Raw genomic sequence first — 16670 nt, 5'->3', positions numbered from 1 at the left:
GCATGGTTTTCCACTGGTCAACAGGGGAAGCCAAGAGCAGCCCTTGAGAGCAATGGCTTGCTTGGTTCTGAAATCCCTAGGGGATGAGCGCACCGGGCTGCCTCTGAGACAAAAGGGTCCAGTCGTCTCCACCAGGGCCTCTGTCCAGCAGCCCCTTCAGCCAGTAGTCCTTCAGCTTTCTCTGGTTCATTCCATGGAGCGAAAGAGCTGTCTGTTAGAGCAGATAATAAAATCCAGCCTAGAAGGAAAATCCACATACAAAGCCGCTCTCAAATCAGAGTTTTGTCCACAGGGAAAAGTGAGCCACATCTGATATACAAGTTATCGTTGTGCCTCTCCATAATTAAAACTATTGTTGCCATGGCAATCCAAAGAGTGCGGCAAATACACGAAAGGCTAATGTCGTGGCTTTTTTTGTTGTCGCTACAGTTTGTGGCCCCAGCCTGGGTGTGCTGATGGCAGGGCAGAGATGTGACTGGGGCAAACAGCAGAGCAGCACCAGGTAAGGTGAGAAAATGTGAAACTCAATTATGTACCCAAGATACTGTGTTCCATCGTCCCTCAGTCCCCAGCCTGCCTTATTCAATAGATAATAAAAGTGCACCGTCTTCCTTATGTGTATTTACATCCAGCAGCTCCCCAGCACATGTCAAAGCTTCCTGATTTTCTTCTCTATCATCTACCACTATCTAGAGGATTATACTCGAGAAGATTTCCAGGTCATCGCAACAGGTCACTCTTCTGAGCCACCTTATCAGGGAATAGGAACCACATGCAGTTCTCATGCAGGGAAACAAAGAATCCACTTGGTTTTGTGATTTAAACAGGATGGTGAAACAGCCTTTATTACTGTTGTCATATAAAACATGTTGAGACCAGCAAGACAGCAGCAGTAGCCCTGAGGACTATTTCAACTTTATACCTCCTAAGGTTATTCTCAAATAAAAGAGAACACACCCCTCGGTTTGTGTTTTTTGGTTATGGGTTTTTTGTGTGTTTCTGTGTGTGTGTGTATGTGGTTGTTGTGTTTTGTTTTGTTTTGTTTTGTTTAAAGCAGGCTCCCTCTTTTCCTGGTTTGTTTAAAATGGGCCTGCTGTTCAATGTTCATGATCTCCTTGGGACAAAAGATTCTGAGCCAAGCAAGAGAAAAAGGCCACATAAACAACTCCACGCCCTCTCGGACAACCCCAAGATCCGGTACAGCTTGGCAAGCAAAACCCGGGAATGAATGGATCAGTGTTTCCCAGCGTTGTTGGACCCAAAGGGGCACCTGGGGCGCTTGTGAAAATACAGAGTGCCAGGCTCCTGCCCAGCAGGTCTGGGCACATCTGGGACACACCGAAACAGATGGATCTGGCCAGGTGCTCTGAGGGACACACTGTACCTTCGTATATGCGTAAAGAATTAAATCCAGAGTCCGAGAACCCGAGGAATTGCTTTCTGGCCTACTCTGCTACGCGACCAGCGACTTTGACGCAACCAGCCTCCGCCCAGCAAAACTGAGAACATCCACGGAACAGCACTGAATCGGTGTATGTTCATGTGGTTCCCGCACACCCCGAATCCAAAAATCGAGTGCTTTGGTCATGTTTATTCTGCACAGGAGAGGAGGACAAGAAGTTCTGATGGGCTTTTAATTTTATTTTTCAACTAAAAAGCAATAGGAGACAAACTGGCAATTTAAAACTCAGGTGAATGAACTGGCTCCTTTTGGGAGGGAAGAGCCTAGCAGGACACAGCATTTGCAGCAATGGTTCAGGGGAAAAAAAAAAAAAAAAAAAAAATATATATATATATATATATATATATATATATATGTGTTTCACTTAATGCCATGGACAGTAGCTCAAGATGTTGAAAGAAGCATATAATATTTCCCCTGGGGGATCCGAAGGTAGCAGAGTCGGTGACAAAAAAGCCTGGAGGACTGAGGTAGGGAAGGGAGCTTTCATGTGGTCAAATGAGTAGCCGGCGTGCAGGTGGAATGCTGAACACGGCGTGCTGTCACCAGGCTGGCTCCCCCAGCAAGAAGAATAGCTCAACACAGCCCCAATTACTAGATCTCATGGACACTCTGTCTCACTGGAATACAACTTGTTGGGGGATTAGTGTCTAGAGAGAAATTCTCAAATAAGCTCTTACTAAAAGACCCGACGCCTAGCTAGGGCAACTGCTTCTTTTTAATTCCAAAAGCAATCCGCACCATAACCCAATAGTTCAGCCCTCTGATAACTGAGTAAAATCTAATACTGTCCCTGAAATTTTATAGACATTCCTCTCTTCCTGAGGACATGAATAGTATATATACACTGTTCAAAGGCTCGATTTTTCTCTTTTGTAGCAAAATGGCAAGAGCCTATGGGAGAGCGGAGCCTGGGGCAATGTTCCTTTCTGCTTAGAAGCCACCTGCTAATCACCTGCAAATAATAACAGACTACAAGGGAGGCGGCCCAGAGATGGCCCCTCACCACCAGGAAGGGCAAGGGTTAAGTAGAAACAAAGTGAGGGAGGCTTTCTTGGCCTGAGGGGACTCTGCAAAGTGACCAATGAAAGCCTCCCCAAGGATGGATTCAAGGGGCTGAGGAGCAGCAGTTAAAGATCAGAAGCAACTTGAAATGGGCCAACGAGCTGGACTTCAGAAGGAGAAATAAAAAAAAATTTAAAAAAAAGTAAAACCACCTCCAAAAGGCAACACAATCGCAGGACCAGCAGTCTCTTGGAAAGTGACTTGCTCTGCCTCTAGGCTGAGAGGTTGAGCTTGATGAGTTTGGCCCCTAACGAGCCCCCCTCATCAAGCTGCTTGCAGAAATGCTGGCACTCGTCCTCACCAGGGCAGGACCAGTGCCACACTGACAATGGCACGACCGAATGGAGTTCCCGGACCGTTAAGAACACCAGCTTCGAACAGGATGAGACAAAAATCTGACTATTCTTTAACCCGGGAGAACACGGGGCAGACAACTCAAAGGTCATTCAAGGCTTAGGGAAACTGTAACTGAGAAGTCGTTGAGGGAAAAGAGTTTAATCCAGTTCCAATCTTTCACTGAGGAAGAACTCAGGCAAGTAAGGGATTTTGATGGAACGAGTATGAATAATTATTTCCTAACTACTGAAAAGTCAAGGAGAAGAAAAGAGCCCAAGCTAGTCCAGTTCTTTGGATTGCAATGGACTCTAGGATAGATTATTCATTGATCTCATAGCACTGAGGGCTCTTCCTCTGTGAAAATGGTAGAGTGGCTTTGAATGGAGACTTCACTGGTTCTTCCTTTGCCATCGCATCTTCCCCAAGTGCCTTGTAGAGCCAAACTCCCCTTCATCTTCCATCCAGCTCTCCCCTCTGTCTCCAAGATGATGTCTTATTTGAGGGTTGGACTCAAAGTCCAACCACTTCTCAAGATTTACTACCAAGATTTACTGCCATTTACTAAAAAAAAAAAAAAAAAAAAAATTACTACCATGTGAATTCATGGCATGCATCTTCATTACCGTCTTCACCGCAGGGCTGCTGGCGCCCAGTTGAAGCATTTCTTCTCCCTCCTATCTAGCCTCCATGTGCTTGGACATTTTTGTTGACTTTGCCATGCACATGGATGATTCCTCAATCTACTCTTTCTTTGCTGTTTGAATCTACCAGCCTTGGCACCACCGACCAGCACCAGGTACTTGATTACACGACAGATTTTATATCTAGGACTTAAAATACTGGCCTCCTGTAAAAACAGTCCCTCCACCCCATATCCATAGATTCATGAATGGGAAAACAAGATGTGAAATATATATCCAATGGACTATTATTCGCTTTAGCAAGAGGTAACATTCTGATATATGCTACAACATGGACTTTGAACACATTATGCTGAATGAATAACCCAGACTCAAAAGGACAAAGTGTATTACTCCATTTATGAGGTACCTTCAATAATCAAACTTCACAGTCAGAAAGTAGCATGGTGGATGCTAGTGGCTGGAGGGACAGAGGAGAGGAATCACTATTTAATGGGTGCAGTTTCTGTCTGAGATAACAAAAAGGTTCTAGAGATGGGTGGTGGTGAGGATGGGTGGCTACAAAACAACATGTATGCACTTAATGCCACTGAAACATACACTTAGCAATGGTTAAAATACTAGGGAAATAAAAGCCCAACCACCCCAATCTGTATATAAATGCTCAAGCCACACCTACATCAAGCCTGATTGTGCTTAGTTTTAGAAAAAGCATGGCAGGCTCTGTCAACAATTGGGGGTAAAACTTTAAAATGTACCTCCCTTGCTCCCTTCCATCCTTTCTTTCCTTCCTTCCTTCCTTCCTTCCTTCCTTCCTTCCTTCCTTCCTTCCTTCCTTCCTTCCTTCCTTCCTTCCTTCTAACAAGAGTTATTTCCTTGGCAACCACTAGGACCAGTATAGTGCTCAAAGATGGGGCCAAATAGAATTTCCAGGGGGTACCTTGATGGCTCAGTTGGTTAAGCATCCAACTCATGGTTTCAGCTCAGGTCATGATCTCAGGGTTGTGAGACTCAGCTCATCTCGGGCTCCATGCTGGGTGTGGAGCTTGCTTAAGATTCTCTCTCTCTCCCTCAATCCCTCCTCATTCATTTGTTCACACACTCTCTCTTCAAAAAAACACTAAAAGTAAAAAATAAATTAAAACAACAAAAAAGAATTTCCAATCTAGAAAAGCAACAGTCAAGAAGCAACTATATGTCTGTCCCCTATACGTTTAGAAATAGGAGACAAATGCTCGGGATTTGTCCTTCCTAAGGAGAGGATGCTTTAAATAAATGTTTTTCAGCAGAGACCCATAATGTGAATAGGAGTGAGGCAAATAACAAAGATTTTATAGAAAAGAACATTCCAGACTGAGAAGTGCAGGTATGAATGAGAAAGAACGCCAGGTGTGGGGAAGTAAAGCAGTTTCGCTTGACTGGGGTAGAGGGAGAGCAGAGAAGCATGTGATGAGGCCTGCCCAGGGGTGACATTAAACACTTCATACTCTTTCCCTAAATGCCAAATGAGAGTATTGAACCAGACCTCCCCAGTCCCTTCCCGGTGTACAATGCCATTCAACTGCAAAGATGCTAAGTGTGATCCCTTGCCAAACACAACTGTCTCGCCTGTTAGGCCTCCATCCTCCCACGGTTTCTTCACAGAAACTGTGCCTGATTCCCCTCACCCCAAAACACCTCACCCCCACCCACACCATGTCACTCTTACCTCATCCCAATTATTAGGCCCCTCATGGCTTCTCTGGATCTCTCTCCTGTCTAGATCCAGGATTGACGTCCTCACCACTGTCCTCACTTTGCAGACATCCTGCCAAGTCGATTATGTAATCTTCCTCTCTGACTCACATCCCCTCTGAAGAACCTTTCTCTGACTCACTCTCCCTCTTCACAAATATCCTTCTTCTTCTCTTGCCATCTTTCTTCTTACTTTATTTCTGCTTCAGATATTCTCAGGTCTCTTCTGCATCCATATTGTTCTTTGGCCACCAAACGCTAAGGAACATGTGAATATGGCCCATTTCCAATTCATCCTGTCTAACTGCATCTGGGCCCTCCACCGTGAGTACCAGGTGATCCACTTATTCATGCTCAGTGCTTTCTCAGGCTCACTTCCTTCTGGGGTTTGTTTAGATTTATGCTCTCTTCAAGCTCTTAAGGGAATGACTCTGTATTCTAACTGCTTATTTTATGAGTACTCTCATCCCTCACCTTCTCTTGCCTTGGCTGTCCGTGAGTCTGTTTCCACAAATGAGCTTAGCCTTCCAACCTTTTTTTTTTTTTTTTTTTTTTTTAGGGAAGATGAGAATTCTCTGTATTAAAGTGGAATATGGCCAAGAAGCAAGAAGTAGAACATGGTTCTTGCCCTTCTAGAAATTTCAACCTAGTCAGGAACATGATCACTATATACTTTGCTGTTTTAGGATGAATACGTAACTAGAATATATATTATACATCACTATATGTGTCACTATACCATGTATCACTCTCTACACTCTAAAATATCACTATTACATTTTGTTGGCTTAGGACAAATCGTAAGTGGTACCAAAGGGAACATTTCAACACCTAGGTTTCTTCCAGCTGAAGAAGTCAGGGAAGGCTGCAGAAAAGAGATGGTGCATAAGCTTGTCTTGAAGGATAAGTGGATTCGAGTCGGTCTGACAAAGATTTGTGGAGGGGTCCGTCATGCACATAAGTTTAAACACATGAGGTCCCATACCAGTTGTGCATTTTAAAGCGAAGAGCAGAAGAACATGATGGTGAGTGAAAACTAGAAGTGTGTGATGAGATAATGCTGTAGAGATTTCACTGCCAAGGTAGTCAGAAAGACCTCGTTATAGATAATGGGGTATTATTCTTGAGTGGCCCCCAGTAAGGCTTGAAAGTTGAAAGGCTGAAGGGCAGGTTCAGTTAGGAGGCACCTGTCACCATCTGGCCCCAGAGTGACTGGAGGAAGGCACATGGATATTAAAGATGACATGCACATTCCTTCCAATCCTCCAACACTGATCCCTGTCCTGTGTCCCATCCCTAATCTTGCAGGTCGAGGTGTTTCTTACCCTTACTAAGCCTTATGATTTAGCTTCTTCAATTCCATGCTCAGAGGTTCATTTTTTTCTTCAGTGTAAAATTAACTTTTTCTACCCACAAAGGAATACCTACTCTTTGTGGAAATTTTGAAAAATTCAGAAAAAAATACCTCTCCCTTGATATTAAAAATGCTATCCCTTGACCCCACCCCATGAAACCACATGGCCCTTCTTTCCCTGTCGTTTAAAACATACTGACATCCCAAAGTTTCCAGGTCTCCTTAACTTCCCATTTCCTTCAGCTGGAAACCCTACCTATCTCAGCTTTAAAGGTTAAGCTCATATATCAACTCGCCAGGAAGCCCAGCTGCACCCCACTTTCCCCTCCACCCAACTGACCCAAGTGCCCTCCTTGGGGTTCTCATGGCTCTGCAGGTGCCCTGTAGTCAGAGCTCTAACCAGATGAAATGGAAATACTCACTGCAGTTATCTTCACAACTAGCCTATGGGCTATGGGAATCAAATATTATGCTGAAAAAATATATAAAAGATTTAGAATAGGCACCTGGGTGGCTCAGTGGTTGAGCATCTGCCCTTGGTTCAGGTCATGACTCCAGTGTTCTGGGATCAAGTCCTGCATTGGGCTCTCCATAGGAAACCTGTTTTTCCCATCTGCCTATGTCTCTGCCTCTCTGTGTCTCTCATGAATAAATAAACAAAATCTTTATATATATATATATATATATGTATATATATACATATATATAAATATATAAAAGTTTTAGAATAAAATTAGTATTGTTTTTCTTTCTTTTGAGGGAGAAGGATCAATCTAAACCAGACAGAAAAATGTGAAGCCGCAAAAAATAAAACAAAATAAAACAAAATATCCAAACACTTCTCTGTGACGATAATCAAAGGCAAAATGAAAAGGTAAAAAATAAAATGAGAAAGATTTTTGCAACAATGAGGAGAAAGGGGGTTAATGTTCTTAGTGTGCAAGAAGTTTCAACAAGTAAGGAAAATAAAAAAAAAAAAAGGGTAAGGAAAATGATGGGTACTTCAACAGAAAAAACTGGCAAGAGAATAAGAAAAGGCAAATTCACTTAAAAAAGATACAAATGACCAAGAAAAATTAAGATGCTCAGCTTCCTTAATATTTTTTAAATTATTTATTTATTTATTTATTTATTTATTTATTCATGATAGACATAGAGAGAGAGAGAGAGAGAGAGAGAGAGGCAGAGACACAGGAGGAGGGAGAAGCAGGCTCCATGCCGGGAGCCCGATGTGGGACTCGATCCCAGGACTCCAGGATCGCACCCTGGGCCAAAGGCAGGCGCTAAACCACTGAGCCACCCAGGGATCCCCTTCCTTAATACTTTTTAAAATGCAAATTATAATAACCGTAATAGACACTTCCCAATAATAATGTGAGGCTGATACAACCATGGCTAACTAGGAAATGAGTGTTCATACAAGGTTGGTAAAAGCGCTATTTTACATAATTTTTAAACAATCCACTGAAGGTTTATTGTAAAATTACTTTGGCTCAGCAATCCCACTCCAGATATCTCTCCTACATAAATAAGAACACAGAAATAAGAACACAAGAAAAAAAGGGTTAAATGTCCATCAGTAAGGGAATAGGTAAATATAATATGTCCATTTAAGAGGATACTAAATATTTACTTACCTGAAAAGATGTGTATATGTTTAACCAGTAAATTGCAGCTTGATATGTGGCACGTTTCATTGTTTAGCTGTAAACAAAACTAGTTAGATAGATATCTCTATAACCATAGGAATATGTAGAAAAAGCTCTTAATACACTGTGAATGGTGCCTACTTCTGGGTATGTGTGGCAAAGGAAAGTTATGCTTCATCCACTAATTTTCTGTTTTCCCCCAACAGAATATTTTTTTTTAAACTCTGCCATATGTACCTTTACCTTCAGCACTTAGCATTCCTCACAGGAGATGCTCAGCAAATGTTGGTTAAAGGGAAATCGTTTCCAGATGATCATGAATTCTTAGAAATCTACCAGTTTCATCCATTTGCAAATCTAGTGCGACCATACATCACTGTTCACGTGTTATGTTTGTTCCCTGGCCCAATTATTGATAGCACCCCCTTCACTCTGCAAGTGATCAACTGGGATGAGAAGTTATATGGTTACCATTTTAAAATTTCACCGAAGCCCTTGGTGTTGTTAATTATCAATGCTTTCCACAAACTTCCTACCTTATCTTCATGACACTGTACGTTATGTCCTCCCATATTTCTCTTCCCTTTCCAATCGTTCATTCTCTCCATCACGGTTTCTTTTCGTTGTTCTTCTTCCTAACACTTACTTTTTCCCTAAAGCTTTTCTTTCTATGCTTAATCCCTGTGATGATGAATATTTTCTCACATCTACGTGCAGGGGTTTTCTCTATTTTGGGCTTGTGCTCCTTCTCTAAGCTGATTTGCCGGGAGGGCCTCGTCACTTAGATTCCCCACATCCAAAATGTTAATTATCTACAACTGAAGGAGTGCCCTTCTCTCTCCTAAATGATACTATTAGTTCAGTTTCTCAGAAATGCTCCAGGTGGCGGGTCACTGTGGTTTGTCATTTTTGCACTGAACAGCAGCAAACAGAGTGAACTTCTAGGTGCAACTGCCTGCATTTGAATCACACTCCTTTCCTTGGCCAGACTCTTCACTTCTCTGTACCCAGTCTCCCCATTTTATTTGTTTTTAATTTATTTTCTTTGAGAGTCAGAGGGGGGTGGCAGGGGAGAGGGAGAACACAGAGAGAGAGGGAGAGGGAGAAGTAGACTCTGCCGAACAGAGAACCTGACATGGGGCTGGATCCCAGACCCCAAGATCATGACCTGAGCCAAAGGCAGATGCTTAACCCATCCACCCATGCTACCAACACGGCATCAGGGAATGTGCAGTTGGGAAGAGATGGGCAACATGTCACAGCAGCACATATTTTTACCATGCAGATACGATGCGCACATCTCAAGAGCAGAGGTGATGGCAATGCATAAGGGGAAATAATTAGGAAGTGATGATTTTCAGTATTTGTTACATTTGTTTTTAGTATAGTTGATTTATTATATAAGAATAATTATATATGATAATTATATATTATAATTATATATTATATAATTATAATATATATAATTAATTATAATTATACATATATAATTAATATATAATTATATATTATACATATTAATAATCATATAAGATTATATAATTTAATTGTCATAAATTTATGTAATTTAATTTTTAATAATATGTCATAAAAGCTGGCTCATGAAATTTCTAGAAATTTAACAATTGGCCCTCAGGGTGTGAGTTAAGCTCCAGTACACCTCTGAGCCCCTGCTTCAAATGTTCTCCCTTCTACTCCAGCCTTCTCCTCCCTCCTGAACTGGCTCTCCCCCCTTCCCTCCACTGACCCCTGGCCTACCCACTTTACAATGCAGGATGACAGCACCCCACTTGCCTTCCCCTACCCAGTGATGCAAGCATTGTTTGAGGAACAGGATACATTTAGCACCTAAAAATGCATATTTCTTATCCTTTTCACTGATTTTTGTGTATCATCCTTTTCCCACCTCCAAGTTAGATCATATTTGTTTCAGACCAGTGGCTACCACCTGGGGACAAGGAGAAGGACTACATCTTTGAGAATCATTTGAGAACCTGGGGGCTTCTCAAGCTTTACCTTCTCTGCCTAGCTGATGCTGATACTTCATCTCCTATGTCTACCTCACTTGGATTTAGAAAGTCACTATTCTATATGTTACAAATCTTAGTACAACAAATGTCTATCATATAGGAAGCAGTCGGTAATTACTTGCATATTGAAGCAATCTGATATTTTAGAAGAAAAGTTAAAATTCTATTAATTACCTTAGTAATTAACTAAAAGGTAGGTTGTCAAGGTAGGTTTTTGGCTTCTTATACTGAAGTCAAAGAAACAACAATATGGTCTTAAGGTATAATAGCGAGAAAACAGGTTAACAAGTTAGGGTATTCCTTTTTATAAAAGCAATGAAATAAATGTCTGCTACCAGGGGCCGAATGCACAAGCACATTACCACATAGAGGATAAAGTCATTGACGCCTTTATTAATGTGAAAATGACTATTTAGAAATTCCTGCTGTCACATTCTTGGACACCTTGGAGACACGTAGACACATACACACATAAGCACAAATATATATGGCTTGATCATATACTCATTGCAGAGCATTTTTAAACTCCAAATGTGATGGGTAGGAGCTAATTTCATTAGAGATAATATTTAGGGAGCATTGTTTTTCTCTCACTCACTTTGAAATAACATCATAATTGTCTCTCACAGACCTTGACAGAAAGAAGAAGAAGAAGAAGAAGAAGAAGAAGAAGAAGAAGAAGAAGAAGAAGAAGAAGAAGGAGGAGGAGGAGGAGGAGGAGGAGGAGGAGGAGGAGGAGGAGGAGGGAGGAGGAGGAAGAGGTGGAGGAGGAGGAAGAGGAGGAGAGAAGGCTAATGGACTTCATGTTCCCATGGAAATTTTGGATTACATTAAAACAGTCAAAGATAAGCACCAGCGGTAAGGCATAAAACCTATATTTCAGGACCAGAATTGCAACATCACATCCTTTCTGAAATTAGAGCAGGGATTTCAGATTATCATTTGTTCAAATCATTTGCATTTCCCGGGCACATATCCAGTGGCAGAAGTTTCCTGAGAGGCATTCTCAAGCCATGCTGAAGAAGCCACCCTGAAGATAACACACTTGCAAACTCAAGGACTGCACGAGTGGGTCTTCCTCTTTTAATTGGTATTTACATTTACCCCAAGAAAGAAGACTCTTTTTCAGGCAGTCCATTTGGTGAAGAAAAAAAAACTCAAAATTTTTGGCCTCCCTCAGCCAGCAGTAGGCTTTCTGCTAATCCTCGGTCATAAATAAAGAGCATTGACAAAGACATTAAAGATGGAAACAATAAAATTGTCAGGAAGGGCAGGAAAAAGATTGCCATGATAGTCTGTCTCAGTTTGCAAAAAAAGGTATTAAGATCCCAACAATACAAAAATAGACTTGAACAATGACTTTGTTTTAAAGGGAGGGGGAAATTGCTCCCAACTTCCGAAGATGAGTGTCTTAAAGGTTTCATTGATTAGTTGATAAGTTTGCTGGTGAATGATTAGTCGATTAGTCAGAAAGGTTTGAATTAGTTACTAGAGCTCTGCCTCCCATGAATAAAATGCGGGGAGTGTTCTCTCTCTCCCACCCTCTGTGACAAATGATATCTGTTTTCTCCTGTGAGTTTGAATTTAAGAGCCACTGAAGCTCAGCAACAGTATATTCTGGCTCAAATGAGCTGAAAATTGCATTCAATTTGAATTTCAAAAATGGAGGGGAAGAAGGGGGGAAAAAACCCTCAACACTCATCAAGTCTCCACACTTTTCAACTACTTCCTGCTGCTTAGTTCCATTCCGCAGGGCTGAGGACCTGAAACCAGGATGTGCTGCAGGGGGAAAGAGCATCGCTGGATCCCTGCCCAGTCTGAGTTTAAAAATAAACTTTTAATAGTCAGGATCAAAGCAAACCTCACTTTTACGCACATGCATAATGCAGAATGCGACCCACCAGAGAAATAGATTTATCTTCTCCAAACTCAAATTGGCCTGCTTTTTTTTTTTTTTTCCTTTTATGTACTTTGGAGGTGATAAAGGTGAAGGTGTTTTCCCCGGGAAACTCTAGAAAAGTAAATTCTTTTCTAAATTAAAATTAATTCCTATTCAGCTCACCTAAGATCCTCATTCCGTCTTGCCTGGTTTTTCTCCCTTCACCTGCCTCACATTACAAAGCAGATGTGTTCTTGAAAAGTTGAGTGGACATTGATTTTTCAAATCAAATCATATTTTGAATGCTCTGAGAGAGCTGGTTATTTAAAGGAATCTTGTGATAAATTATTTTATAAAGCCAAGGTATTTTTAGAGCGCAAATAACTGTCCCTTCATGCAAAGGCACCATAAGCATAAATCTGAAGCCCATTCCGGTTCCTTAAAGCAGGGCACACTCGCAGTTTATCAGAAGCACAGATTTTAAGTATCACCAATAATTAAAGCTAAACTGATGCCACGCAAAACAACAGATGATATCCCGGAATCATATAACTGAATGATTTTTGGCCAGATCTCCATTTTTTGATAGTTTGAGCTGAAGGAGCAGAGAACACAAAACTCATTTCAATCCACTTCACACATGGAAACATATTCTCCCATTGCCTAAATTATTCTCAATTTGCAAATTAAGCAACTTGGGTGCCATGAAAAAGGTAATTCGACTTCTAAAGTGCCATTTTCCACATTGAAGCAAAAATCTGCTGAATGCTGCTCAGAAAATCTGACTTACTGCAGAGGGTTCAGTACTGATTTGGGGGGTGGGGTGGGGAGGCATCACCGTCAGGGAGCGTGCACAGATTTCCTGCACACCTACTCTGCACCAGCCTCTGCAGCTGGGACTGGGGGGTAACAGGTAAATCACCAGTATGACCTTGGAAGAGCTGCCATGGGGTGTGTGTGGGGGGGTGACCTTTCGTGAGTTGTGAACAAATCTGTGAGTCAGATGGAAGCAGGGACGGTTCCACCAAAAAGAACCTCCATATTCTGATCCTATCGGATTGTCATTATAACCGGGCTCACAAATGCATGAGACGGACCTGGGTCTGGTTGACCAACTGAATAACTGATGGTAACCAAGAACAGTAGGACGATTTTCCTTCAAAAATAAAGTGAAAAAGACTTAACATCTAGGCACACTTGAAAGTGCTAGGTATTCAATTGGTAATAGATGGCATGCCAAGTACTTCTAGTAAGTTCACAGAAGACAGAATTAAGAAGAGAAGGCTTCCTATCTCAAGCACAGGACAAGATATAAAGAAAAACAGCATTTTGCTTCTTGTGCAGCCCCAAAGACAAGAATTCAGAAACAGTCTAACCCTGACAGCCATGGCTTAATGGCCAATATAGTGAATCAATAAAAACAGGCTCTTTTCAAAAGGAAACCCCAGGGTCCCTGCAACACATACTCAGTAAAGTCAAATTTGTCAGAATATTCCATAAAATAAAACACTTTAGAAGCATGAAAAACGATGTTTTTTTTTGCATTTTAAAAGACAGAATGAGAGAAACGTGGGAGCCTCTTCATGAATGTTGTTAATGAGATACATGCCAGGACCACAGTGAATCAAAGCCATCAAGAAGCCACTTCATCCTATAATGTGTATCACCTGGCCTTAAGTTATATAGGTTTGGAAACGAACATTAATATCTCCTACTCTTGTAGGGGGCAGCTTACCTTTCAAACTGCAACAATGTTAGCGAAGGATTTTTTCCTTACATCTTCATAATTTAATATTGTTTCATTGATGAGCCAGTAAATTGTCAGCTCTATTCATTTATGTGACGTGAGCAAGGATCCAACCCAAAAAAAGGAAAAAAAAAGTGAGGTCAATTTCCTTGGCCGCTGCATTTAATAAAATCTCCCAGGCAATAGAGTTAAGCACACATTAGTAGCTACGGCTTCACACTCCCTGCCTTTAGCAAGTCTTTGATTTTCATATATACACACACACACACACACACACACACACACACACACACACACATTCAGGGCCGTATTAATGCCCCAACTAAAGAACAGTCCTCATTTCTTATTTTAAGTTTTCTTTCTCAGCTTTATCAGATTTATTAATCTTCTGCTCCTCTCTTATTTATAGTGCACGCTCTAGTTAAGGTCTCAAAGCAGTTTCCATGATAACTCCCATTTAGAACTTTCAGAAAAAAATTCTATCACAGGGACCAACGGATTTTCTACTTATTTCGCAACAGACTCAAAATACACGAGTTTCTCCAAATATGAGGGTTTTGTCTGTTATTTCTGTGATTCTCAGAAAAAAAAATAAAACAGGTAAGGAGGAAGCATGAGTTTCCTGATTGGAAAAACTTGAAGCTTCTGTTTTAAGTAACTCCACAGTGAGTTGTAGGCCAACGCGCACTTCAAAATGTACTTGTTTGAGGTAGAACATTTATCAGGAGAAACCGTTAGGTGGAACCTCACAAAACTATCGATAGTCTACTGATCTTGACATATAAACATGGCAATTCCATGTGATATAACTGAAAGCCCTCTCCCATCTTTACCCCTCTCTAGAAGAAAACTCTTCAGAGCAACCCAGGAGACCCGCTGGACATCCAGGGAAGGGAGAAGGAGTAGAAGAGAAGGTTGTGAGCAATGGACAACCCGAAGGCCTCTAACAATGTCTTTGGTACACACTCCAGTGCTGTTTATTAAGTAAAAGATGTGGAAACTCATGCATCAGGTGGCACCTGGGCCACATTCTTTCACACCCCTTGAGGCACGAATGAGGAAGCTGTAGACTCTGGAGAGGGAACACTCCAAAGACACGCCTGAATCATGATTAGAAGGGTCTAAATCATCACTGAAGACACACTTCACACTCACAGCTTTTGCCCTTTCCTTTAAAGCACGAAGTTAAAAGTAAAATGTTGGACAATTAAGCAAGTTGAGGTTTCAATTTCAACTTCTCCCTAACACCGTCAGACTACAAAGAGCAACTGGAATCAGACTTTGGTCATTTGCTTTAATGCTGAAGAGGAACGACTTGATTACCGGAAGACAAAAGGGATAATTTGTAAATAAGTTCTTGCAGACACCGAAGAGCTGATGATCTACGAAGCCCAGACACCAAGGTTTCCAGTGGGGCCTGGAATTTGACAGAGTCCAGAATCAGGAAAGAAAAATGTTTTGCAAATAAAAACAGGAGGATCTTTCCAGCACATTCAATGAGAGAGGAAGAAGGCAAGATGACTCGAATGTGGGAATTCAACCCTATTTTTTCCTGGGACTGTGAACACAGGAGGCCTGTTAAAAAGCTGTAATTTCTTGAAGTCTAAGGAAACATTAGGAGAGAACCCACCCAACTGACACTACAGGGTAAGAAGCCTGAGGAGAACTAGTTTCGGTTGTTAGTTTTTTTTAAAAAGAAAGCTTACAACTCAAGAGGTACAGGTATCCCTTGGAAATACTGCAGGTGGGTTCCAGAACAGCAATAAAGCAACAATTGCAAGGAAGGGAGTCAAAGGATTTTCCGGTTTCCCCATGCATATAAAAATTATGTTTACATGATATGTCATCTAGTAAGTGTGCAATAGCATTATGTCTAAAAAACAATGTACATATCCTATTGCAAAAACGCTAACCATCATCTGAGCTTTTAGCAGGTCATGATTTCCTTGTGGTGGAGGGTCTTGCCTCAGTGTTGATGGCTGCTGACTGGTCAGGGTGCTGGTTGCTGAAGGCTGGGGAGGATGAGACGAGTACTTAAAATAGGCCAATGAAATTTACTGAATCAATTGATGCTTCCTTTCGCGAATGATCTCTCCGTGGCATGTGACGCTGTTTGATAGCGTTTCACCCACCGTAGAACTTCTTTCAAGATTGGAGTCAATCCTCCCACAGCCTGCCACCGCTTTATCAACTAAGCTTATGTAATATTCAAACTCCTTTGTTGTCACTGCAACAGTATTAACAGTATCTTCAGCATCTTCACCAGGAGTAGATTCCATCTCAAGAAACCATCTTCTTTGCTTGGACACAAGAAACAACTCGTCATCCATTAAAGTTTTATTAGGAGGTTGCATGATTCAGTCCCATCTGCAGGCTCCACTTCTAATTCTAGTTCTCTTGCTACTTCTACTACACCTGTAGGCACTTCTTCCCCCTGAAGTCTTCAATTCCTCAAAGTCATCAAGGAGAGTTGGAATCAACTTCCTCCAAACACTTGTTAATGTTGACATTTTGACCTTTTCGCACGAATTACAACTGTGCTTAATGGCATCCAGAATGGTGAATCCTTTCCAGAAGGTTTCAATTTATTTTGCCACCTCAATCAGAGGAGGAATCATTATTTATGGCAGCTATAGCCTTATAAAATGTGTTTCTTTTCCTTCCTTCCTTCCTCCCTCCCTCCCTCCCTCCCTTTCTTTTCTTTTCTTTTCTTTTCTTTTCTTTTCTTTTCTTTTCTTTTCTTTTCTTTCTTTTCTTTCTTTTCTTCTTAGAT

General features: G+C 41.4%; 1 protein-coding gene across 39 annotated transcripts in view; it reads right to left on the bottom strand.

Moving 5' to 3' along the window:
* The window catches only part of ESRRG (estrogen related receptor gamma), a 618160-nt gene that overhangs the window by 420073 nt on the left and 181417 nt on the right, over positions 1-16670 (bottom strand). For 29 of the 39 annotated variants that reach the window (XM_072814639.1, XM_072814654.1, XM_072814657.1 and 26 more), the window contains one exon: positions 13886-13977. The exons of 9 other annotated variants lie outside the window; for them this stretch is intronic. The gene's annotated coding sequence lies outside the window, so the exon portion shown is untranslated. Of the gene's footprint in view, positions 1-5212; positions 7104-13885; positions 13978-16670 lie in introns of those variants that run through there. One more of the 39 variants, XM_072814671.1, reaches the window with a different exon arrangement.

Source organism: Canis lupus, chromosome 38 (assembly GCF_048164855.1).
Source record: "Canis lupus baileyi chromosome 38, mCanLup2.hap1, whole genome shotgun sequence".
Classification (NCBI taxonomy): domain Eukaryota; kingdom Metazoa; phylum Chordata; class Mammalia; order Carnivora; family Canidae; genus Canis; species Canis lupus.
Note: the sequence above shows the minus strand (reverse complement) of the source record. Positions and strands in the feature narration are given on the sequence as shown.